This window comes from Symphalangus syndactylus, chromosome 19, assembly GCF_028878055.3.
Source record: "Symphalangus syndactylus isolate Jambi chromosome 19, NHGRI_mSymSyn1-v2.1_pri, whole genome shotgun sequence".
NCBI classification, from domain to species: Eukaryota; Metazoa; Chordata; class Mammalia; order Primates; family Hylobatidae; genus Symphalangus; species Symphalangus syndactylus.
The window spans coordinates 54,538,697-54,562,843 of record NC_072434.2 but is presented as its reverse complement, the minus strand read 5'-3'; the positions used below and the strand labels follow the sequence as shown (position 1 = coordinate 54,562,843).

Sequence of the window (24,147 nt, the reverse complement as noted above, 5' to 3'; positions counted from 1 at the left end):
AAACAGTAACTGGCACAAACATTGCAGGTCCAGTTATCAGAGCAAGCAATGACATGACCATAGATATAGGAATGACATTTGAGAGAAAGACTCAGTAGCCAGGAGTGCGTGAAGCAATGCCTGGCACGTTGCAGGTGATCAGCAGAGAGTGAAATTTGGCAGGAACATATTCAATAAATGACTTCATGATGAAAGATTTCCAAGCAACGCTGCTTCCAAACTAACACTCCTGGTGGTATTTAAAATTCTTCCATTTGAGAATGAATACAATGCCTCCCAATAGTGAAATCTCTTCTGTTCATGAATGTGGCATTTTGCTTTCTGCCTGTCTGTTGTCTTACGAGGAAGAGAGTACTTTCTGAAGTCCAGTTTTCCGACTTTGTCAAAAGGGTAAGTCTTTTTGTTTCATAATTATTTTTTACACAAATGAGATCACAACACTATTTCACTCATCAATGGTGTTTTGGAGATTTTTGCATAATACTAACAAAGATTTATTTATAAATCTTGGTAAATAAATCTTTATAAATAAAGCCTTACAACATACTTTCCCATTCTTATCTCACTTTATCTAGCACTTGCTTCTCCATTTTTGAATGAGAAAATTGAGGCTCACATGAGATGAAGTGATTGGGTCCTAAGCAGCGCCTTAGATGGAGAAGTGAAACTAGATGCCTCAGGGGTAGCAAAAAAAGTAGCTTCTCATTTGCCTTGAAGTGGCTGACATTGCTGTGTATCTTAGCCCTTCCCAACCTGGGCATATTTCAAGTGTAGCTAGTTTCTTACGGCGTGCTAAGCCCTTAACTTTTTCCTCCTACACCCTCTATTCCCACTCACTTGTAGAATCAATGGAGCAATTCAGGGTGTTTTTTGTTCCACAAGGAACCATAGTCCAGTGAGAAAGACAGAAGTGTTAATGCACAATTTCAGTACAAAGTGCTAAGAACAGAGTGGACTCTGGGTGCATGGTATCATACAGACAGGGCAGGGTACCCAGTCCTGAGAGGTCAGGGAAGCTTTTTGTGTAAGGCAAGATCTGAAAGACAGGGAAGAAGTAGGTGAAGGAGAAGGCAGGCTGCGCAGAAGGGAACAGCATGTGCAAAGTGCGGAGGAAAGGAAGAACACGATGCATCAAAGGTCCACAGGTTGATTGTGGAAGGAGATTAGACTGAGAGGAAAATCACGCCGCAAGAGGAGACCGAAGTGATAAGTAGGAATCAGAATAACAAGGGGTTGCAAGCTAAGTGAGGGAATTTCAACTTTATAATGGTACTAGCTAATTACAAGAGCACAGCCATTTATCTTCTTTGAGTTTCAGTCTCTACATGTGTAAAATGGTAGTAACAGCATCTGCTCTGCCTACCGAACAGGGTCTGAGTTATTCAAATAAAATACACATACACAGAGTCACATGGTGGTTTGCTTAGGAAGCTGTCACACATTATCACTAAAGCATCCCACGTCACCTGCAGAAAATAGAAGCAAAAGCCTTCCCTTTCCTCCCATTTCCCTCAACCCCTATGGAGGAAAAAGCCCCCTCTGGAAAAGAAAGACTCTCCTTAGTCCTTTGCCAAAGCTTTTTCAAGCAATAATCCATAATGCAATCTTCACTGAAATTGTATTTCAGCTCCCCTCTGCTGAAAATATGAATGCATGTGACTGTAGCCTCAGAATGGCCTTTGTGCCTTCCTGCCCCTGGTGTGCGCCTTCCTAAGCGGCTGCCCTCACTGCGGGCACCAGCCTGTGTGATAACACTATAATTTTGTGTACATTGTGCTCTCAGAGGCCATGCTGAGGCCGGCGTGAGGAAATGGTAATTGACAGCAGGCCCAGGTTTCTTTGTGAAGATCTGTGACTTCCTCGTCTGTGAGTTTAGTGAGTTCCAGTCACTGGATTTGGGTGGCTGGCCCCAAGAGGCATGGGAACAGGCACCATGATGCCTTGTTTAAGTGCTTTGTAGAAAAGGAGACAGCTTGAAAATGAGGGTGTTCTAGGCATAGAGAATGACTTGTGGCGGAGGGCAGTGATCGACTCAGAGCTTAATTACCTGGACTAGGTAAACACTGAGTTGCTGGAATCCAGAACCAAATCTGACAGGGCCTTAGAAATCACCAGGGGAGATGGTCTGTACCATCTTTTTAGTCCATGATCTTTCTACTTCATTGCAACAATTCTCTACCCAAATAACTTTTATACTGTTAATGAACAACTCTACAAACATTTGAGAATATTTATTAAATGACTATTATGAGCTAACACTTATGGGCACTGGGAATACAGTGATGAACAAGGAACAAATTTATAGTACATGGGACTTAATGCACTGGGTAGGAATCAATTGCGCAATTACTGCAAATGCTGATCTTTCCTGATTAAGGAAAGTTACTTAGGGAAAACAGCCCACAAGGGGTTAAATGAAAAGCTATATTCTGCCTGTCCTAGTGACTCTAATGCCAGTATTCAAAAAGGTTCACCCACCTTCCCTTTTTTCCTTTACTTATTCTCTTCATTTGCATGGAGAAAGGAAGACCAAAGCCTTTTACAAATTACCTTATGCACTGAGCCACAGACCCAAACAGAGCTCAGATTATCTATTTAATTCTCCAGCCTGCAAGGGGGCATTTACCCATTGTCTATGTCTTATCCAAACGTAATGGATTAGTTCAGAGCCCAGGGGGGAAAGGCATGAATACTATGTTTAGAAGGAAAGCTATACAGAGCACAGATAAATTCAAAGGATGATTTTACAAAAGAGAAAAGTCAGGGTGAGTTTTTGGGAAAACCCCTGTGAGCCTAGGTATCAGTCCTGGCTCGTTCAAAGCTAAAACTCTCAGTCCACATCCAGGATGGTCCCCCACGCTCTACCAAAGGCTGCTCTATCTCCAATCTCACACCCCAGACAAGGAGTCATCCATCACCAGGGGAAGAAGGTGAGACTCGAAGGTGGGAGGACAGCAAGTCAGACTACACACACTGGAGAGAAAAATCTACTGCAGCTTGTGTTTCCTTAGAAACCCCCACAAACTGAGAATGGGAAAGTAGCCACACAGTCAGACAGAGGTCTGTCTGATTCCTTCATCAAAGATCACACCCCGGAAGGAGGAGGAAGACATCGTTAAGCAGCTTAATCTTTCAGGCAAGGCCTGGAGAAAGCAGTCTCCTGCAGAGGCCAGAAAGAAGCAGGTCTGGATCCCAAAGCAAATGCAGGCACAGGCAAGGCAAGGAGGGTCGAATCTACACACATACAAGTGCACACAAGCACGCACGGGTGAGAAATCCTAATGATTAAGCAGGGGAGAGGAAATATTCTGATAGAATATTCAAATGAAAGGCAAGTTCCCATAGAGACCCCTTTGTGAATAACCACACAATCATCACACAACCTTCAAAATAGAACTGGAGACAAATCTGATTTCATCTAATTCTGAAAGCCTGTCAAGCTCTTGCCCTTGCTAGTGAGCTCAAGCTCTGGAACCCAAACTGAACAAGAATTCTGTCTTCAACATTTAATAGCTCTGTGACTTGAGGCAAATTACTTAACTTCTCTGAGCCTTATTTATGAAAGGAAAAGTCCCTACCTTAGTGTTAAGAATGAAGTGAGATAATACATGTACAGCATGCAGGACAGTGTCTGGCTCCCTCTAAAGACTCATTCAAGTCAACAGATAAGAAGGAACTGCAATCCAGGTTCAACATATAATGAATCCCATCAAGTTTATCCATTTCCACAGACTGAAAGAAGCCAGAGGCTAAAAGAACATACTATGTTATTCCTATATATGAGGCCCAAGAACAGGCAAAACAAATTGATGGTTAGAATTGTGGATGTCTCTGGAAGTACAAACTGAGAGGGGCATGAGTGAAATTGCTTGGGTGCTGGAGCTACTCTATATGTTGATATGGTGGTTACATGCGTGCATGCATATGTAATATCTCTCCATGCTGTACACTCAACATTACTGCAATGTAACAGAGCCTATGGATCATCAGTCTTCTCATTGGTCTGATCACCATCTGTGACAGCAGCTGCAGGAAGTGAGAATTGGGTTGCACCTGGGGTACGTGGCGGCTGATGCTTTCTGCAAGACATTACATGTAAAGGTTGATTATTAGAACCCTGATTCTTTCCAGTAAGACACAGGCTAACTCACTGTGAGTTTAGCAGAAAAGGCATGCATATCCCTGTTGCTCAGCTGAGGACATTAAGCTTCAGGGTACCAAGGTCAGTTGTCCATGAACACAGCTGGTGAAGTTAGAGTTAAGGAGAGAAGGCAAGTCTCCATGCTCCACTATATTTCAATCTGTTTAGAGAATTCCCTTCCATCTACTAGAGACAAATTCCCTAGTCCTGAAGGAGGAAATAAAAGAAGATACCTTTTTTTTCTTAAAGAGTTCTTCCACAGAGAAAAAGGCATTTCAAATACAAATGAACAAAAGTAAGCTATATTGCCACCTGCAGCCTCTGTGAGACCTAATGGCAGGTAGAAACAAGAGGGTCTGTGGTTTGAGGTAGAATCAGGGTCACTGTTCCCACTACCCTAGGCAGGTGCAGTTGCAGGTAGGCCAGGGGATAAGGAGGGGTGGTAAGAGCTGTCACCCAGTCTGTCTATCTCTGAATGGCTCTGGGAGCTTCTCCTGGCAGGGAACGGACTCAGTTCTATCAGAGAGTTTCAGCAGGTTTAAGAGCAGAGCAGAGTAGTTCCCTGTTACTGCAGGCTGCTCTGGATAAGGAAACAAACATTTTGGGGCCTCCTACCATGTACCTGGCATAGTTAGAGGAGCTGAGGATAGAGTAATGTCCCTCAAAAAAAGCCAATCCTGTACAGAGGGCAATTAGGGAAAGCCTCTTCATGAAACTGATATTCAAAAGGCAACCTTTCATAGCACGAACTTGGGCTGAGTTGCAATTCTTATGGGGAAAAGCCAGAAATACATGGGCTGTGCCTCACCAGAACAAGTTTCCCTCCAACGACCTCAAACTAGATCACTGAAAATCAGTCATGCTCTTACAATCCAAGCACAGCATTTGCTTCTAAATTCAAACCAATAGGCTATAAAAAAAAGTTGTATCACTTTGTTATAACATGGGTCCTACAGGCTTTAAATAATTTTGGGTACAGTTACCAGATTCAAGGAAAATGCCTCTTTACAATAAAGCATGTGTTTGGAATACTGGGCCCCAAGACTCCTACCAATACCAATCCAGTGCTTCTTCTGCTATGTCACTAATATATGTTGGGAGACTGGGAGGCAAATTAACAAGGCAGCTCCTGCCTTGAAAAAAATGCAGTCTAGTAGGTGGGCTAGTCACATGCACAACTAACCACAGTAGAAGGTAGGAAGTGCTGTAGTTGTACTGTATTACAGTTCTGAGCTGATGCAATGTAAGGAATACATAAGGGCCCATTGTGCATCTACAAAAGATGTTACAACCTAGGCAGGAAGATGGCACACAAGTAGAAACCACTCTCACCAGTGAAGGTAGAACCACAACACAAAAGGAGTCTCAAAGAATGGAGTCTTCTCCTTTGTTCACTTATTTAATAACATTTACTGAATGCCATGTATTTAATGGGCACTGTGATAAACAAGCCAAGATCCTTGCCCTAGAGAGCTCAAGTTCAATTGAGAGGAAAGCCTTATAAACAGACATTCCCAATGCATATTCATGAACACATGCATAGAGTAGCCTGGGAAGTGGAATAAAACAATTTTTATTTCTAGCACTTGGGAATGCCTTAGGATGAAGAAGAAAAGATCTTGGGCTTTGCATTTTAGGCAACAGGAACAGGATTATTTGGAATCACAAATGTTTGGAAGAACAAGGTGTTTTACAAAACTGTATTGCAGCTGAAGCACTGCGTAAGTAATTGAGAGTAGTGGAAGACAGGCAATAATAGAAGGTAACATTTATTCAGTACTTACTGAGTGCCAAATACTGTTCTGTGATTAAACATATATGCATATGTATACAGTTAAAAGATATATTATAGATACATGTTTTAAAGACATATATGTATATATATAATTTCTCAGTAATCATACAAGTAAATACTGTCATCATCCCCATTTCACAGAAAAGAAAACGGAGGTTCACTAACTTGTTCAAGGTCATTCAGTTAATAAGTAGTAAAACTTGGCTATGAACTCCAGAATTCATTCCTTAACTACTGCATTGTCACCAAGAGCCTAGTTCAAGACTACTGACTTTATTACTTGTCAATGGAGATCCATGTAAGGCTTTTAAGCCAGGGAATGACAGTCAGATTTACATTTTAGAAAGATTAGGCTGGCTGCAATATAAAGAATGGGATTTAAGGGGTACAAAACCAACAACATGATAACCAATTAGGAGGCTTTGCAATGGTCCAGGGAAGAGAAGGAAGGAGGTAACAATAGGTGCAGAGGGGCTGAGGCAGGTTATTTAGGGGGAAGAGGTAACAATGTTAATTACATCACTTTTCATTGTAAAATAACCTGTGCACATATAGAAAATTCAAGCAATTCAGAAAAACACAAAGAGAATAGAAGTTTTCTAAAATCCCACCTCCGTGAACACCTTAGTTAAGGTCTTTCCAGGCATTCATAATTGCACAGCATACACACATATTCACAAACACTCACACTGAAATTCTACTTTTTTGTTTTGGAAACCTGTTTTATTGTTCAATTATTCTATTACAGAAATCTTTTAAAGTCAAATGAATATGGATCTAAGTCATCTTATTTAGTGGCTAGGTGGTATACATTGTATGTATACATTATAGTAAGGAATATGTATACATTGCCTGTATACATTATAGTGTATTACAAAAATGGATTCAGCTGCTGCCAAGGGAAGGAATTGCAGCTGCCAAAGTGAAGAAGTATGTCTATACCTAGACTCTAGATCAGTGGTTCTAAACCCGGGGTGATTTTGCCCTCTAGGGAACATTTGGCAATGTCTGAAGACAGTCTTAATTGTCACAACTGAGGGATTGGTACTACAATTTAGTAGGTAGAGGACAGGGTGCTGCTAAACATCCTACAACACACAAGACACCATCCCCCAAGAAAGAATGACTCAGTCCAAAATGCCAAAGTTGAGCAACCTATTCTAAGTTAACATTGCGAAAAACGGGAAGCAAACCAGGAGCAAGTCCTGCCTGGCCCCATCCAGCCATGGCGTCTCTCTCTAGCACCCCCTACTGGCAGGGCCTAAGAGGGAGCCAGTGGACAAAGCAGAAACAAAAATTTCATCATAAAGTTAAGAACAAAGGGATAGGGTTGTAACTAAGTGCCAATAACTTAGTAACTGGCACAAACATTGCAGGTCCGGTTCTCAAAGCAAGCAAGCAATGACATGACCGTAGATATAGGAATGACATTTGAGAGAAAGACTCAGTAGCCAGGAGTGCGTGAAGCAAAGCAAAATCTATCACAAGTTCCAGGAATAGCCAAGTAAAGAGATGGACAAATCCTCTCTCTCCACAACATCTATAAAGCTGGACAAAATTAGCAAAAGCAACCATCCCAGAGTTGGAAGTTGAACAACAGCATATAACGACCTGAGAAACATTTATGTTTGAAAATCTGCTCAACTTTGGGTCAGAACAGGGGGAATCTGGTGCCTGCTTGCCTGGGACTGCACTCCTTCCCAACACTACTCAGGCTCAATTCACATGGAAGCTTGAAGAGGGCAGGATGAGCCTAAAGACCATAACTTTTCTGCCAGGTAAATGTAGACTCACCGGGCTCAAAAAGGTGGGAGACGCCCATGCTCAAGGGTATTTTCAGCAGAAGTGATGACTCAAGGCAACCAGCAGTGAGGGTCAATAACTCCACTGGTCTGACAGAGACGTATTCCTGCCTGAAGCTGCTCATCTGGCATAAGCTGTTCACACACTCCTGGCTGATCTTGAGGCTAAGAACGTGCACATAGCTCACAAGAAAAAGCACAGTGTAAATTCAAAGCCAGAACAGCTTTGAAAAATACCCAGACTTTTAATATGCTTTTCTACCCGCGCACAGTTCCGAGAAAGTCTTACTAGCTTGAAGTATTTGAACACAACCTCTGTCCACTCTAACTGCTGAGCTATGCAAACACGGGGCAACCCTTAGGCTTAAAAATAAAAACATGAGTGAAAAAAGCAAAACTAAGCAGAGACATCATCAGCCATGCACTGTGTGGGGAGGGTAATGAATTTCACAGATTTAGCCCATGAAAGCTACTAAACAACTCAAGAGAGCTCAGCTAAAAAAAAAATAAAATAAAATAAAAAAATAAAAAATAAAAAAAAAAAAAGATGAGTGACCAAAGGTGAGAAGAGCTCCTTTTCTAAATTCCAAATCTCATATTCACTTTTAAGGCTTTACAACACATCTCCAAGCAATAGTGGGTAGAGATAACTTTATTTCCACTTAAGTTCTCTATTTTGCAAAGTTGGCTTGGGAGATATTGAAATCAGCGGTGACTTGATGACATTATCTTGTGAAATTCCTTCTCCTGGCTCATCCTGGCTCAAAAGCTCCCCTACTGAGCACCTTGTGACCCCCACTCCTGCCTGCCAGAGAACAACCCCCCTTTTTCCTTTACCTACCCAAAACCTATAAAACGGCCCCACCCTTATCTCCCTTCGCTGACTCTCTTTTCCGACTCAGCCCTGCACCCAGGTGAAATAAACAGCCTTGTTGCTCACAAAAAAAAGAAAAGAAAGAAAGAAATCAGCAGTGAATATGTGTCAGCAAAGAACATATCAAAATAGCTGATGGTATTTCTTCAAAAACATCTCTCTCATCTGAAGCATAGTTGAGCACATCCATGCAGAACAGGCATTTAATGCAAAAGCTTTTCCAATTGGCTCTGATTTTTCAAAGCCCTTCTGAGTTTTACAGCTTATAATAGCCTCCTTTTTTAAAAAAAATGAAATCTGAACAATTATTAAAATGTAGCATGCCAGTGAAGGGAAAACTGATGTGATTCTCATGCACACATTTTAACACATTACGAAATGCTACCAGTGACATGAGTGTTGGGACAACCAGGATGTGGCTGCAGCCTCAGGCTTGGACACTACCTCCAGTTCTCTAATACAATAGAATAAAGCAAAAAGGAAGAGTCCTCAATAATAAGCTATCCCACCTTTTATTAAATGCAAGAATCCCCTCCACCCACTACATCCTCATGAGCTCCTTTCAGCATCTGCTTAACATACATAATGAATACAGAAGATTACTTTAGAATAGGGGCTAGATCTGGGGTTATATCTATTTGGTCGATGTATTTCGCTTGGCTAACATTTAAAAAAAGTTAGCAATATTTTAAAGTTAGGAAATGTCACACAAAAACTTGATTTTCTAACTTTTAAAGGAAGTATAGTTCTGGCCACTCTACGCCCCATTTCCACGTGGAAACAACAGAATGAGGCTGATGAACAAACGCTCCTTTTGAAAGGGGCCTGGATCCCCTAGCTCACCAAGGTCCTGACCACTGCCTAATGCCCACAGGACCACATTAATCACCACATTCACACTGTTGTTTTTTCTTAAAGACAGACAGATGTGTCCTAGAACTCTCTCCACTGAGGGGAAGCGAAAGGCAGACTGAACCCACTCTGGTTTTCTACATCAAGATTACTCGCCAAGTGCCTGGCCCAGAGGGATGTGAGAGTATGACCCCACTGTGTGAGGAACCCTCAAGGACCTCCTTCCCATTAGTCACCTCTCTCCATCTGTTTGCCATATAATTCCTGCAAACCTCCCTGATTCTCTGTACGTCCTTTTATCAGTCTGCAAAAGGAGGCTCTCTTCTCGGTCCTTGCTCCTTCCACCTGACAGGAATGCCTTAGAAGCCACTTGATAACATCTGCAAAAGGGCAGCGAGCTTCCCATATGTAAGTAGATACAACAGAGCATGCATGTTACCATGTTGAGTGTTATTAAAGTTGCTTATCTACCTCCAAGTGACACTCTCATATAAGTGGCTAGCAACTCATGTTCAGATAATGCTAAGCAGTATTCCAAGCCTAGACCATATGATAGAACTATAAACCAACTAAAATTTTGTAGAGAAAATCCCAGAGTCAGGGGCAGAGGTTTTGGGGATCAGTGAAGAATAAGAGGAAAGACAACTCTGTTTTAACCACTGTTGTAAAGATAAGAAACGGGCAGACAGGAGGTCCTGGATCTGGAAGACCATGTTGCTGTCATTGATTGTGGGCTTATTGTATGCTACACATCTTACGTGTGTGGCCTCATTTAATTCTTTGTAAAACTCCATGAGATAGCTGTGGTTGTTTTCAGTTCACCATGAAGAGCCTGAGCCTTAGAGGGACTAAGTAATGTTTTTAAGGATACATGGTTAGTAAGTAAGTGGAAAGACCAGGGTTCAGCTTCAGGGCCTGGATTCTTAATTGCTATGCAATTTTGCCTCTCTGTACTTAAAGAGGAAGAGAAGGAGTCACATTTATTAATCAATGACTATATATCAGGCTAGATACGGTTTTGTATTTTTAAAGCTCTATTGAGATATAATCTACACACTATAAAATTTACTGGTTTTCAGTGTACAATTCCAAGATTTTTAGTAAATTTACATAACCGTGCAACTGTCACTGCAATCTAGTTTTAGAACACTATCGTCACCCCAAAAAGATCCCTGTGTCTGTTTGTAGTCAATCCCTGTTCCCACGCTGAGCTCCAGGCAACCACTAATCTATCTTCTGTCTCTATAGACTTGTTTTCCCGGATATTTCTTACAAATAGAATTATATGTGATGTTTTGCACCTGGCTTACTTATTTAGCATAATATTTTTGAGGTTCATCCATGTTTCAGTATTATTAGTATTTCATTACACTTTATTCCACTGCATGGGTATACTATATTTGTATATCCTTTCACCAGTATGTGAACATTTGAAGTGTTTCTACTTCATTGGATTCTATCAATAATGCTGCTACGTGCACTCCCAAACAAGTCTTTCGGGGACACATGTTTTCCTATATGTTTTCATATAGGCAAATCATGTTTTCATGATACCTGTGAGTAGAGTTCCTGGGTTATATGGTAAACTCATGTTTAACATTTTTGGTGTTGTTTTTGTTTGTTCATTTTTTTTTTATTTGAGACACAGTCTTACTCTGTCACCCAGGCTGGAGTGTAGTGACGTGATCACTGCAACCTCCACCCCCTAGGTTCAAGTGATTCTCATACCTCAGCCTCGAGAGTAGCTGGAATTACAGTTGTGCACCACCATGGGCTGGCTAATTTTTGTGCTTTTAGTAGAGATGGGGTTTCACCATGTTGACCAGGCTGGTCTCGAACTTCCGGCCTCAAGAAATCCACGTGCCTTGGCCTCCTAAAAGTGCTAGGAATATAGGTATGAGCCATTGTGCCCAGCCAACTATTAAAAAAAAAACTGCCAAATTGCATCCATAATGGCTGTATCATTTTACATTTTCACTAGCATTATATAAAACAATGTGTATTTCAGTTTCTGTATATCCTAATGAGAGGTGAAGCCAGCTGGGCTTCTGGGTCGGGTGGGGACTTGGAGAACTTTTGTGTCTAGCTAAAGGATTGTAAATGCACCAATCAGCACTCCGTAAAAACGCACCAATCAGTACTCTGTGTCTAGCTAAAGGATTGTAAATGCACTAATCAGCACTCTGTAAAAATGCACCAATCAGTGCTCTTTGTCTAGCTAAAGGATTATAAATGCACCAATCAGCACTCTGTAAAAATACACCAATCAGTGCTCTGTGTCTAGCTAAAGGATTGTAAATGCACCAATCAGCACTCTGTAAAATGGACCAATCAGCAGGATGTGGGCCGGGCCAAATAAGGGAATAAAAGCTGGTCACCCAAGCCAGCAGCGGCAACCGGCTTGGGTCCCCTTCCACGCTGTGGAAGCTTTGTTCTTTCGCTCTTCACAATAAATCTTGCTGCTGCTCACTCTTTGGGTCCGCATTACCTTTATGAGCTGTAACACTCACCACGAGGGTCTGCAGCTTCATTCCTGAAGTCAGTGAGACCATGAACCCACCAGGAGGAATAAACAACTCCAGACGCACCACCTTTAAGAGCTGTAACACCCACTACGAAGGTGTGCAGCTTCACTCCTGAAGTCAGTGAGACCACGAACCCACCAGAAGGAAGAAACTCCAGACACATCTGAACATCTGAAGGAACAAACTCTGGACACACCATCTTTAAGAACTGTAACACTCACTGCGAGGGTCTGCGGCTTCATTCTTGAAGTCAGCGAGACAAACAACCCATTGGAAGGAACCAATTCCGGACACATTTTGGCGACACAGATGGGACTATCAACTATCACCAAGTGGTGAGAACCATTGGACCCCTTTCACTTGCTATTCTGTCCTATTTTTCCTTAGAATTCGGGGGCTAAATACCAGGAACCTGTCAGCCAGTTAAAAGAGACTAGCGCAGCCGCTGGACTAAAGACATGGGTATCAGACTTTCTGGGAAAGGGCTCTCTAACAATCCCCAACTCTTCAGAGTTGGGAGCATTGGTTTGCCTGGAGCCAGCTTCTGCTTTGCTTGTACTTCTGGGCTGAGCCAAGGGTCGACAGAGAGGAAAGCCATTCAGCTCCAGGGTCACAACAACAAGCTGGTTGACCCTGTGGCCATGAGCGGAATTCTCAAAGTCATGTCACCCAAGTGAAACTTGCCTATCTATCCTATCTATCCTGACCCTTGCCTCCTGGGTCCTAATGCCTGTCAGACAAACTTCCTCTTGCCTCTCTTCTCTGAGGCTAGTCCCGCTTCTGAAAACCACTCCCTGTCTCTGGTGCTTTTCTAGTTTCTCCTGTGATTTCTAGTATAAACTCCAGGACTCTATTCCCTTCTTTGGGTACCCAGGCTCACCAATCAGAAAGACATAATTTTTGCCCAAAGCCCCATCGTAGGGGAAACTACTTGGAATTTTAGGATCCCTCCTCAGAGAAGTAGGCCTAACAAAAGCTATTCCTGAAGCTAGGATATGGGGAGCTTCAGAAGTGATATCCTTCCTATTCAAGTGAGGACAAAAGGTGTCACTCTTCCAACCCTGGAGATCCCTTCCCTCCCTCAGGGTATGGACCTCCACTTCATATTTGGGGCAGAACATCTTTATAGCACATGGGTAAAGTCCCAATACTAACATGAGAATGCTTAGGACTCTAACAGGCTTTCAAGAATGCATCAATAAGGGCCACTAAATCTGATTTTTCTCGGTCCTCTTTGTGGTCTAGGAGGACAGGCAAGGTTGCAGGTTTTCGAGAATGCATTCGTAAGGTCCACTAAATCTGACATTCCTCAGTCCTCCTTGTGGTCTAGGAGGAAAACTAGTGTTTCTGCTTCTATGTTGATGAGTGCAACTATTCTCATCAGCAGGGTCCAGGGACCACTGCAGGTTCTTGGGCAAGAGGTGTTTCTGCTGCTGTGTCAGTGGGCACAACTATTCTGATCAGCAGGGTCCAGGGACCATTGTGGGTTCTTGGGCAGGGGGAGAAACAAACAAACCAAAACCATGTGCGGTTTTGTCTTTCAGATGGGAAACATTCAGGCATCAACAGGCTCACCCTTAAAATGCATCCTAAGCCATTGGGAACAATTTGACCTGCAAACCTGAAAAAGGGGAGCCTCATTATTCTCTCTCTGATGGGGAAAAATAGCCACCTGAGGGAAGTATAAATTACAATACTATCCTGCAGCTTGATCTTTTCTGTAAGAGGGAAGGCAAATGGATTGAAATACCTTATGTCCAAGCTTTCTTTTTCATTGAAGGAGAATCCACAACTATGCAAAGCTTGCAATTTACATCCCACAGGAGGACCTCTCAGCTTACCCCCATATCCTAGCCTCCCTATAGCTCCCGTCTCTATTAATGATAAGCCTCTTCTAATCTCCCCCACCCAGAAGGAAACAAGCAAAGAAATCTCCAAAGGACCACAACAACCCCCGGGCTATCGGTTATGTCCCCTTCAAGCTGTAGGGGGAAGGGAATTTGGCCTGACCCAGGTACATGTCCCCTTCTCCCTCTCTGATTTGAAGCAAATCAAGGCAGACCTGGGGAAGTTTTCAGATGATCCTGATAGGTACACAGATGTCCTACAGGTCTAAGGCAAATCTTCCATCTCACTTGGAGGGATGTCATGCTATTATTAGATCAAACCCTGGCATTTAATGAAAAGAATGCAGCTTTAGCTGCAGCCTGAGAGTTTGGAGATAACTGGTATCTTAGTCGAATAAATGACAGAATGACAGCCAAAGAAAGGGACAAATTGCCTACCAGTCAGCAAGCCATCCCCAGTATGGATCACCACTGGGACCTCGACTCAGATCATGGGGACTGGAGTCATAAACATCTGTTGACCTGTGTTCTAGAAGGACTAAGGAGAATTAGGAAAAAGCCCATGAATTATTCAATGATGTCCACCATAACTCAGGGAAAGGAAGAAAATCCTTCTGCCTTCCTCGAGCAGCTATGGGAGGCCTTAAGAAAATAGACTCCCCTGTCTCCTGACTCACTAGAGGGTCAACTGATCCTAAAAGATAAGTTTATTACCCAATCAGCCACATATATTAGAAGAAAGCTCCAAAAGTGAGCCCTGGGCCCTGAACAAAATCTGGAGGCATTATTAAACCTGGCAACCTTGAGGTTCTATAATAGGGACCAAGAGGAACAAGCCCAAAAGGAAAAGTGAGATCAGAGAAAGACCCCAGCCTTAGTCATGGCCCTCAGACAAACAAACCTTGGTGGTTCAGAGAGGACAGAAAATGAAGCAGGCCAATCACAAGGTGGGGCTTGTTACCAGTGTGGTTTGCAAGGACATCTTAAAAAAGATTGTCCAATGAGAAACAAGCCGCCCCCTCGTCCATGTCCGCTATGCCAAGGCAATCACTGGAAGGCACACTGCCCCAGAGGGCAAAGGTTCTCTGGGCCAGAAGCCCCAACCAGATGATCCAACAACAGGATTGAGGATGCCCAGGGAAAGCGCCAGCTCATGTCATCACCCTCACTGAGCCCCGGGTATGTTTAACCATTGAGGGCCAGGAAATTGACTTCCTCCTGGACACTGGTGCAGCCTTCTCAGTGTTAATCTCCTGCCCCGGACAACTGTCCTCAAGGCCCATTACCATCCAAGGGATCCTGGGACAGCCTCTAACCAGGTATTTTTCCCACCTCCTTGGTTGTAATTGGGAGACTTTGCTCTTTTCACATGCCTTTCTTGTTATGCCTGAAAGTCCCACACCCTTATTAAGGAGGGATATATTAGCCAAAGCTGGAGCTATTATCTGCATGAATATGGGGAACCAGTTACCCATTTGTTGTCCCCTACTTGAGGAGGGAATCGACCCTGAAGTCTGGGCACTGGAAGGACGATTTGGAAGGGCAAAAAATGCCCACCCAGTCCAAATCAGGCTAAAAGACCTCACCACTTTTCCTTATCAAAGGCAATATCCCTTAAGGCCTGAAGCTCATAAAGGATTACAGGATATTTTTAAACATTTAAAAGCTCAAGGCTTAGTAAGGAAATGCAGCAGTCCCTGCAGCATCCCAATTCTAGGAGTACAAAAACCGAATGGTCAGTGGAGGCTAGTGCAAGATCTTAGACTCATCAATGAGGCAGTAATTCCTCCAAATCCAGTTGTACTCAACTCCTATCCCCTGCTCTCTCAAATACCAGAGGAAGCAGAATGGTTCACTGTTCTGGACCTCAAGGATGCCTTCTTCTGTATTCCCCTGCACTCTGACTCCCAGTTTCTCTTTGCCTTTGAAGATCCCACAGACCACACATCCCAACTTACGTGGACAGTCTTGAACCAAAGGTTTAGGGATAGCCCTCATCTGTTTGGTCAGGCACTGGCCAAAGATCTAGGCCACTTCTCAAGTCCAGACACTCTGATCCTTCAGTATGTGGATGATTTACTTTTGGCTACCAATTCAGAAGCCTCATGCCAGCATGCTACTCTAGATCTCTTGAACTTTCTAGCTAATCAAGGGTACAAGTCATCTAGGTCAAAGGCCCAGCTTTGCCTACAGCAGGTCAAATATCTAGGCCTAATCTTAGCCAGAGGGACCAGGGCCCTCAGCAAGGAACGAATACAGCCTGTACTGGCTTATCCTCACCCTAAGACATTAAAACAGCTGCAGGGGTTCCTTGGAATCACTGGCTTTTGCCAACTATGGATCCCCAGATACAGCGAGATAGCCAGACCCCTCTATACTCTAATCAAGGAGAACCAGAGGGCAAATACTCATCCAGTAGAATGGGAACCAGAGGCAGAAACAGCCTTCAAAACCTTAAAGCAGGCCCTACTACAAGCTCCAGCTTTAAGCCTTCCCACAGGACAAAACTTCTCTTTATATGTCATAGAGAGAGCAGGGATAGCTCTTGGAGTCCTTACTCAGACTCGCAGGACAACCCCACAACCAGTGGCATACCTAAGTAAGGAAATTGATGTAGTAGCAAAAGGCTGGCCTTACTGTTTATGGGTAGTTGTGGCAGTGGCCATCTTAGCGGCAGAGGCTATCAAAATAATACAAAGAAAGGAACTCACTGGACTACTCATGATGTAAATGGCTTACTAGGTGCCAAAGGAAGTTTATGGCTATCAGACAACTGCCTTAGCTACCAGGCACTACTCCTTGAGGGACCAGTGCTTCAAATACGTACGTGCATAGCCCTCAACTCTGCCACTTTTCTCCCAGAGGATGGGGAACCAATTGAGCATAACAGCCAACAAATTATAGTCCAGACTTATGCCGCCCAAGATGATCTCTTAGAAGTCCCTTTAGCTAATCCTGACCTTAACCTATATACCTATGGAAGTTCATTTGTGAAGAATCGGATATGAAGGGCAGGTTATGCCATAGTTAGTGATGTAACCGTACTTGAAAGTAAGCCTCTTCCACCAGGAACTAGTGCCCAGTTAGCAGCACTAGTGGCACTTACCCGAGCCTTAGAACTGGGAAAATGAAAAAGAATAAATGTATACACAGATAGCTAGTACGCTTATCTAATCCTACATGCCCATGCTGCAATATGGAAAGAAAGGGAGTTCCTAACCTCTGGGGGAACCCCCATTAAATATCACAAGGAAATTACAGAGTTATTGCACTCAGTGCAAAAACCCAAGGAGGTGGCAGTCTTACACTGTCAAAGCCATCAGAAAGGTGAAGGAGAAAAGGCAGAAGGAAACCATCAGGCAGATGCTGAGGCCAAAATTGCTGCCAGGCAGAACCTCCCATTAGAAATACCTACGTTAGGACGCTTGGTATGGAACAACCCTCTCCAAGAGATTAAGCCCCAGTATTCCCCAACTGAAACAGAATGGGGACTTTCACGGGGGTATAGTTTTCTCCCCTCAGGGTGGTTCATGACAGAATAAGGAAAGGTACTTATACCCGAAGCCAGCCAGTGGAATTACACTCTACCACTTCAAACCCCAACTGATCATAGTAACTGCTGAGTCACCCAAACAGCTCCATTCAGACGGCTTTTCCGCTTCTCAGAGCCTCCAAAAATCACCACTTCCTCACTGCTTAACAAACAGTCCAGGTTTTGTTATGGCAAACACACTCCCTGCATGACTATTCACCCCTGAACCCCCTGCAGCAGCGCCCCCACCACTAGTGAATGCCTTCTCATCCCCTCTTTTAATCACTCTCTCGAATGGTTCCTAGTAGATACAAAATGGTTTTTTCTCCAATGGGAAAACAGAACACAGGGAGCCACTCAGTTTGCTCCCAAAACCCCTTTCCAGGTGCTCACCAGAGCTACCTTGGCAAGTACTCTAGGAGTATGGGAAAGTGAAAACAACAAACTCACACAGCTTTTTAACATACACAACCAGTTCTGTCTACCCAGCCAAGGTATATTCTTCTTATGTGGAACGTCAACCTGTATCTTCCTCCCCACTAACTGGAAAGGCACATGCACTTTAGTCTTTCTAAGTCCCAACATTAACATTGCCCCAGGAAATCAGACCCTATCAGTACCCCTCAAAGCTCAAGTCTGTCAGTGCAGAGCCATACAACGAATACCCCTACTTATAGGGTTAGGGATGGCTACTGCTACAGGAACCAGAATAGCCAGTTTATCTACTTCATTATCCTACTACCACACACACTCAAAGGATTTCTCAGACAGTTTGCAAGAAATAACGAAATCTATCCTTACTCTACAATCCCTAATAGACTCTTTGGCAGCAGTGACTCTCCAAAACTGCCAAGGCCTAGACCTCCTCACTGCTGAGAAAGGAGGACTCTGCACCTTCTTAGGGGAAGAGTGTTGTTTTTACACTAACCAGTCAGGGATAGTATGAATTGTCACCCAGTGTTTACAGGAAAAGGCTTCTGAAATCAGACAATGCCTTTCAGACTCTTATACCAACCTCTGGAGTTGGGCAACATGGCTTCTCCCCTTTCTAGGTCCTGTGACAGCCATCTTGCTATTACTCACCTTTGAGCCCTGTATTTTTAACCTCCTTGTCAAGTTTGTTTCCTCTAGGATCAGGGCCATCAAGCTATGATGGTCTTACAAAAGGAACCCCAAATGAGCTCAACTAACAACTTCTACTGAGGACCCCTGGACCGACCTGCTGGCCTTCTGACTGACCTAAAGAGTTCCCCTCTGGAGGACACTACAACTGCAGGGCACCTTGTTCACCCCTATCCAGCAGGAAGTAGCTAGAGTGGTCATCACCCAATTCCCAACAGCAGTTGGGGTGTCCTGTTTAGAGGGGGGATTGAGAGGTGAAGCCAGCTGGGCTTCTGGGTCGGGTGGGGACTTGGAGAACTTTTATGTCTAGCTAAAGGATTGTAAATGCACCAATCAGTGCTCTGTGTCTAGCTAGAGGATTGTAAATGTACCAATCAGCACTCTGTGTCTAGCTAAAGGATTGTAAATGCACCAATCAACACTCTGTAAAAATGCACCAATCAGTGCTCTGTGTCTAGCTAAAGGATTGTAAATGCACCATCAGCACTCTGTACAAATGCACCAATCAGCGCTCTGTGTCTAGCTAAAGGACTGTAAATGCACCAATCAGCACTCTGTAAAATGGACCAATCAGCAGGATGTGGGCCGGGCCAAATAAGGGAATAAAAGCTGGCCACCCGAGCCAGCAGCAGCAACCCGCTCAGGTCCCCTTCCATTCTGTGGAAGCCTTGTTCTTTCACTCTTCACAATAAATCTTGCTGCTGCTCACTCTTTGGGTCCGCATTACCTTTATGAGCTGTAACACTCACCACGAGGGTCTGCAGCTTCATTACTGAAGTCAGCAAGACCACGAACTCACCAGGAGGAATAAACAACTCCAGACGCACCACCTTTAAGAGCTGTAACACTCACTGTGGAGGTCAGTGGCTTCACTCCTGAAGTCAGCAAGACCACGAACCCACCAGAAGGAAGAAACTCCAGACACATCTGAACATCTGAAGGAACAAACTCTGGACACACCACCTCTAAGAACTGTAACACTCACCATGAGGGTCCACGGCTTCATTCTCGAAGTCGGCAAGACCAAGAACCCACTGGAAGGAACCAATTCCAAACACACTAACACTTGCTATTATTTGACTTTTTGATAATAGCCATTCTGTTCAGTATTTCATTCAGTGGTTTGCATTTCCCTAATAACTAGTGATGTTCATACTCTTTTTGCATGCCTATTAACCATATTTTCTTCAGTAAAATATCTATTCAAAACTTTTGCCCATTTTTAAATTGTTTGTCTTGTGCTAGGTTCTACACATAAAATTTTTGCTACTGCATTGGAGTCAATATAATGTTCAATTTTGCAGATGGATAAACTGAGTCAGAAAGTTAAATAACTTTCTCAAGGTCATCCTTCCAGTTAATAATGGCAGTAGTTCTTCTGGCTCCAAAGTCTCGGGTTATTATCTCTACTGAAGTTGCAATCTGGTGATCGGAGGCTGATCACAGCCCACAGGTGTGTCTATATGTGTCACACCATAAAAAATATATAACCAAGGCTTTAAAAAGGAAGCATTCACATAGAAATCCAGGTTTCTGGCTTCTTGTGAAATGATGGAAGATCTAATAGCACTGGGCTTACATTCCACATTCTTAACAGAATTCAAAAGCATTCTATAAGAGCTGGGTAGCCATCACCCTCTGCAGACAGACCCTGTACAGTGAGGCACGTATAATCTGACCTCCAATGTCATTCACTGATGTTCTTAACCCTGTAGGCATTTGAGGGAGCCATATCGACAAGGCAGGTATGCTCTGTGCCATCTTAGAAAGCTCTTCTTTACATAGGTGAAGAAAACCTAGCTCACTTAGACTATATGCATGTAAAAAAACAGATACAGTACAGACTGTGGCAAAAAGTCTACAATTTAAGACAGTATTCACTATAGATAAAGCTTCCCTGGGAGCAGTCATGTAAAAAAAAAGAATAGGTTTAATCCTTTCTCTTCAAATCCAGTATGGAAAACATTATTAAAAACTGGGGTTTCTCTGACTGAAAAAAGATGGAATTGGTCTCTTAGTCCATTTTGTGTGACTATAACAGAATACCTGGGACTGAGTAATGTGTAATGAACAGAAATTCATTGGCTCATAGTCTGCAGGCTGGGAAAACCAATATCAAGGTGCTGGCCTCTAGTGAGGGCCTTTTTGCTTTACCATCACAAGGCAGAAGGCAAGAGGGCAAGAGGGCAAGAGAGCAAGTGGGGGCCAAACTCAGCCTTTTATAACGGCATTAATTCCACCAATGAGGGCAGAACTCTCATGGGCTTAATCACTTCTTAAAAGTCCCACTTCGGGCCGGGTGAAGTGGCTCACACCTGTAATCCCAGCACTTTGGGAGGCCGAGGCGGGCAGATCATGAGGTCAGGAGATCGAGACCATCCTGACTAACACGGTGAAACCCCGTCTCTACTAAAAATACAAAAAATTAGCCAGGCGTGGTGGCGGGCGCCTGTAGTCCCAGCTACTCGGGAGGCTGAGGCAGAAGAATGGCATGAACCTGGGAGGCAGAGCTTGCAGTGAGCGGAGATTGTGCCACTGCACTCCAGCCTGGGCGACAGAGTGAGACTGTCTCAAAAAAAAAAAAAAAAAAAAAAAGTCCCACTTCTCAACACTGTTACAATGGTAACTAAATTTCAATTATGAGTTTTTTGGGGTACATACATTTAAACTATAGAAGTTAGAGTCATATTATTAATTGTATTTTACAGAAGAAGAAACTGGGGCTCAGATAAGTTCAGTAACTAGCCCAGAATCACACAGCTGGCAGGAAAATGATACAGCTAGAACTCAACCTAAAGTCCTTGGGAACCGAGGTCAGTACTCTACCTGCACCAGAGCTGCCCACTGTGGGCTATTCTTCTCACTTAGAACAAAAGCCACCTTATAACTTTTGTGTGTCCAGCGCCAGGCACAATACCTGACATATAGAAGATACTGTCTATATATTTGTTAAATGAATTAAAATGCTCCCTAAATATTTGTGATAAAAATGTTACATTTTAATTTGGTTGCCAGAATTAAGGCTCAGATGAAAGAGAAAAAAATAAGTTCAATATAACTGTCTTAATGTAGCTAAATATTCAAGTGTTATTGAGGGAAAAAGAATCATAATTAACTCAGCATTGTTTTATGTACAGGGAATTATGCTTGCTGTTAGGAGAGAGTTGAGGGACTATAATACACAGTGCCTGTTGTACTTTAGATTTAGGGAGATAATGAGGAAGCAAACTGATATTAAGTACCTAGCCACCCTACTTACTCTGTTTCCTTTAAGCCCCACAACAACTCTGCAAAGTATATATAAACATTCTCATCTCATTCCTGAGAATGAAAAAAAAAATGGCCTGCTCAGGGTTACCCATACTTGATGAAGCTGTCTGACTCCAAACCCATTGGTTTGCACTACATCACAAAAGATTTGAAAATTTACATTGGTGACCCAAGAATTAAATAAAAACAGAGAAAAACAACATTGGAACTGTTATAAGCTAGTCCAAAATTCACTTCAGATGGGCTCTGACATAAAAGAAGAGTGATTCTCTGAGCCTCTTATTTTTTCATCCATGAAATGGGTCATAAAAATGCCCTCCTCCCAGTGGGGTTGTAAAGCTCAGTTGCTTCAGTGGATGTGGAAGGGCCTTTGAAATAGAAAGTATAAGGTTAGTGGACCTTAAGCCCTTGCAGTATGGATTCTGTTCTCTCAGTATTTTCAAAACTGTTATTTCCAAAATCACCAGTAACCTCTTACTAATTAAAGTAGTAACCTTCTCTCTATCTTTTCCAATCACACTCACCCTGAAACCATTTGGACATATTTGCCTGTATCTGCTCCTCCCCTCCATTCTGAAACCAACCCTCTCCATCTCATCTCTGTGTATCTGTCTCCGAAGCACAGAAAACACACATACGCACATGCGCACACACACACGTATGCACACATGCACATATACACTGTTATGGGCTGAACTATGCCCTCCAAAAATTCAAATGCTGAAGTCCTAATCTCTAATACCTCTGAACGTGACCTTGTTTGGAAATAGGATCTTTCCGGAAATAATCAAGTTAAACTGAGTTTGCTTCAGCGGATGCAGAAGGGCCTTTTAAATAGAAAAATTGTTATAAAGAAGAACTGAGATAAAGTATCTCCAGTGCTCAACAAAGGATGGGGACTGGTTTATAGTAAGCATGGTAAATGGTAGCTATTAGTAGTAGTAGAAGCTTTCTGATGTTTTATAGTCAGAGATGAGCAAACTTTTCTAAAAAGGGACAGATAGTAAATATCTTAGGTTTTTCAAGACAAAGTCTGTCACATTTTCTCCTTTGTTTTCTGTTTGTCTGTTTTTTCGTATACAACTATTCAAAAATGTAAAATCCATTCTGGTTTGTGGGCTGTACACAAACTGAATGCAGGCCAAATTTAACCCTTGCCAATTCCTGGCTAGAATCTCCAGTACAGTGTTAGATGGGGAGATAAGACTTCCTATTTTGTTCCTGATCTGAAATGAAAGGCATTCAGTCTTTCACCATTAAGTACGACACTAGCTATAGCTTTTAAGATAGAAGGCTAGGTTTTCTTAGACATGGTTTATCAGCTAGAAGAAGTTCCTTCTGCTCCTAATTTACTGAAAGTTTTTGTAATAAATGGGTGTTGAATTTTGTCACTTTTTTGGCATGTATTGAGATGATTATAAGGTTTTTGTCCTTTCATGTATTAATATGGTATATTATGGTAAATGATTTATGGATGTTAAACCAATCTTGTATTCCTGAGATAAATTTCACTTGATGGTGAAGTAGAATCTTTTTTTCTATGTTTCTGAATTCAGTTTCCTAATCTATCTTGAGGAGTTTTGCATCCGTATTTATGAGGAATATGGATCTATTGTTTAACTTTCTTGTAATATCTTTTTCTGACTTTGGTATCAAGTTAACACTGGCTCATAAAAAGAGTTGTGAAGTGTTTCCTCCTCTTTATATTTTGGAAGAGTTTGCAATGGATTGGCATTAATTCTTTTTTAAATATTTGTTAGAATTCACCAGTAAAGCCATCTAGGCTGGACCTTTTCTTTGTTAGAAAATCTTTAATTACTAATTCATTTTCTTTGCTTGTTATAATCTATTCATATTTTTAATCTTTGAGTCAATTGTGTTAAATTTGCATCTTTCTAGGAATTTCTTCATTTCATGTAAGTTGTCTAAATTTTTGGCATAAAGTTGTTCATAGAATTCCCTTAAGCCATTTAATTCTGTAAGGTGGTTAGTAATGTCATCTCTTTCATTCCAATTTTTTTCACTTGCCTTTTGTCTCTTCTATTCTGGATCAGTATAGTAAAAGTTTCATAAATTTTATTGATATTTTCATTAAATTTTTAGTTTTGTTGAATTTCTCTTTTTTTGTTGTTTTTCTGTTTCCTGTTTCACTGTTTTCCACTCTTATTTGTATTACAGTTGGCCCTTCATATCCATAGGTTCTGCATCATTGAATTCAGCCAACTGTGGACTGAAAATATTTGAAAAAAAATAAAATACAATACAATTATAAAAATAATACAAATTTTAAAAATTACAGTGTAACAAGTATTTACACAGCATTTATATTAGGTGCTATAAGTAATCTAGAGATGGGTTAAAGTATATAGGAGGTTATATGCAAATGC

General features: G+C 42.3%; 1 long non-coding RNA gene across 1 annotated transcript in view; it reads left to right on the top strand.

The window, feature by feature from the left end:
* LOC134731992 (uncharacterized) overlaps positions 1 to 24,147 on the top strand; it is a 43,575-nt gene that overhangs the window by 6,094 nt on the left and 13,334 nt on the right. Inside the window, exon 2 of the long non-coding RNA XR_010114773.1 lies at positions 9,768 to 9,872. This is a non-coding gene — a long non-coding RNA (uncharacterized lncRNA). The remainder of the gene's footprint in view (positions 1 to 9,767; positions 9,873 to 24,147) is intronic.